The sequence below is a fragment of the Varanus komodoensis genome, unplaced genomic scaffold, assembly GCF_004798865.1.
Source record: "Varanus komodoensis strain SLA01 unplaced genomic scaffold, ASM479886v1 scaffold44_3, whole genome shotgun sequence".
NCBI classification, from domain to species: Eukaryota; Metazoa; Chordata; class Lepidosauria; order Squamata; family Varanidae; genus Varanus; species Varanus komodoensis.
Genome location: NW_025336010.1, coordinates 1826602 through 1829630, shown reverse-complemented (window position 1 = coordinate 1829630; position 3029 = coordinate 1826602).

Sequence of the window (3029 nt, the reverse complement as noted above, 5' to 3'; positions counted from 1 at the left end):
TGTTGTGTTTCCATAGCCGTGGTTCGCTCTATTGGTATCGAACCGCCCTCTTTCCTTGAAGCCTGTTCATAGTTTCTTCTCTAGCACAGTTAACAGGGATCTTCTATGCAATCCAGTACCTGCTTCACAAAGGACTGTTGTCTTCCTGGTGTGTTTAATTTGGGGGGTGGGGTGTCAACCAGAATAGCACTAGTGATAGAAATCCAGCTGTAGTTATTAACTGCATGAAAGCCTACCATGTCTGATATCCCTGTGCTTTTCTTGTGGTTTTGCCTCCACTTTGCCTCGTTAAATTTCTGGCTTGATCACTGGCAGCTTGAATGTCCACTGCCATGTAGTTTGGGAAAGTGAATAAGAAAGATGTTGCCCCATGGACTGAATAAAGCCCAGGAAGCTCATCCGATCTCATACAGCATGAGCTGCATGCTTTCCAGTATTGTCCTCTCCAAACTACTATCTTTTTTTAATGTGCCTTACTCTGCCTTATTGCAATCCTGTGAGTAAATGCTCTAGAATGTCCTGTCCTTCACAGCCTGAAAGTACATGAAACTGGTTTTGGAATTTTTGAACTTGCTTGGTGCAATCCAAAATGGAAGTAAAATCTTAACAGTTCAGTAATTCCAAAACAAAGCTCATGTATTTCCAGTAGTGCATTGTTAGCATTTGAAAACTTAGGAAATTAATGGCAACCATGGTTATTATGGAGTACTGAAACAGTTGCTTTATTTTTCCTGGAAACAAGCTAAACTTAATTCTCTAAAATTTTGTGTGCAGCCCCACAGGTGTCCACCCCCCCCCAACCTAGACTAAAACAAGTTTAGAGTATTCCTCCTGAAATCAAAGCTATGGTAAGTATAAGCTGCATTGCAGTGATGTGAGTTTAGGAGCCGGAGCTGCTCCCAGCCTTGAAGAGCAGCTTGCAGAGGAATGCTGGCTGTTGTCCCCAGAGGAGGCTTGGTGGGCCAAGGCGTCCTCCCTGCAATAAACCCAGGAACTGTATCGGCACGGTGCTTGCCGTGTGAGGTGCAGAGTGCTGAATGTTGGTACCCTGCAAGAAGGAAGGTGGGTGGCAGGCCTACAGCAGTTTTGTTTGCAGTGCTGGTCCAGGCAGGCAGGCTGGCTGATCACATGCCAAGGGGAAGCCGCTGGCTTGAGGACGCGGCAGCAGAGGGAGGAGGGGCTGGGGAAGATCCAGCTGGAGGCACCCCCGCCATAGCCTGTGGCATCACTTCTGCATAGACAATGGGTGTGTTCACACACCATGCTCAACAAGACTGCATGGTAACTGTGGAACATGGCATCTTGCCTTGTACCCTGACTGCACACATTTGCATGGTGGCTGTGCATGCATGGTTTCCACTCTTCATCTGCAAGTGGTGGGGCATATCCCATCAGCCCTGGCAGTTGGAAATCAACCCCAGGGTGCCTTGTGCCTGCCCACCTGCCCCTGCCTCTTCCTTATTGGCCCACACGCTCCCTGGGCTGTGGCATCAGCCAGCTGCCTTCTGTTTCTGCTGCTCAGCAAAGCAACTTCCTCCTTGTGAGCGCTCTTTGTCTAACAGAGCACTGCAAGAATGCTCCCTGTGCCAACATGCCAAGCGCCCTCCCTCCACATGTGTCCACACACCCCCCATGCCCCAGATTTGCACATGCTACTAGGGGCTGCCTCCCCACTGCAGCCAGGTGCACAAGGCATCAGCATGGGCACCCATGCCAGGAACCCAGGTGGCACATCTGGCAGGGGCATGTGGGCATACACCTGGGAGGTTATAGCAGTGGTGGACTGTGCAAAGTTATGCAGGTTAACAGCATATGCAGTTTTTTCAAAGGGAGTTTGTTTTGTTCATGGAAAACACTCTGCCAGCCCAGGCAGCTCTCCACTGCGCAGTGTGTGTGATCTGTGAGTCTGGGAAAGAGCTAACGTTGCCAAATCCAGCAAACAAGTTGCGGGAGGAAACCGATCGTAACAGCAACTAAGCAACAATTCTTGGGCAAACTTGAGAAGAATGCTAATGATATTAAGGAAATATGCAGAAGTTCTTTGCCATCATGTAGGGAAATAAATGAACTTCGACAGTAGTGACACTCAGGCTGTTCCCTTGTAATGGCAGCAAACCCACGAGTTGCCACAGTACATTTTGCAGCCTTGAATCGGATTGCCATGTGATTACAATTAGTTTAGTTAACTAATGTGGTTCATTTAACCACATTTATTCTTAACCTGTAACATTCAAAATCAGCTATCATACAGCAACTGAGCTGAAATTTCAAAACATGCCACAATCCATGGGTTAACTCACAACATGTCACTGTTAAGTGTGAACCTCCCTGTTTTGTAACAGAATGCAGTTATTCTATAAGCAAAACATCCAATTAAGTCTATCCATGATCATAGTTAGGTCCTAATTTGCAACGTAATCAAAAAGTCTGCAATATTATTTTGGAGTTAACAGTGCAGTGTTATTGTCAGATCAGTGGTGGATACAAAATGATTTTTCAGCAACTATCCCAGTGATGGTGAACCTCTGGCACGTGTGCCCGAAGGGGCAGGCAGAGCCCTCTGTCCGCACCCGATCCCCCAGCAGCCGTGCGCATATTCGGAAAGATTAAGGGCGCCAGGCAACAATGTCACTCATTAGCGGAGCTTTCGCATGGCCGGTCAGTGAGCTGCCAGGGATTTGCTTGGACTGTGATTTTAGCAGAAGGTAGGAAAGGCAGGAAATACACTCAGGTAAGAAATACACTCAGATGCCTTTTGCAGGGCCGGCCAAAAGCTGGTGGTCAGTGGAACGTTTCCCCTTTGTGCTGGTGGTCAGCAAATTCAAGTTTTATTGCAGTGTTGGCACTTCTGCCGTTTGGGCACTCGGCCTCTAAAAGGTTCGCCATCACTGAACTATGCTGTATTGCTTAAATAATTTCTAAAGACTCTCATATATATGCATTTTTAAATGTTATAAAATGCCATACTAAGTTGTGAACATGTGTACATTCAATTTAAATTTGTCATCTAATTTTTACTGGGAAGTTAG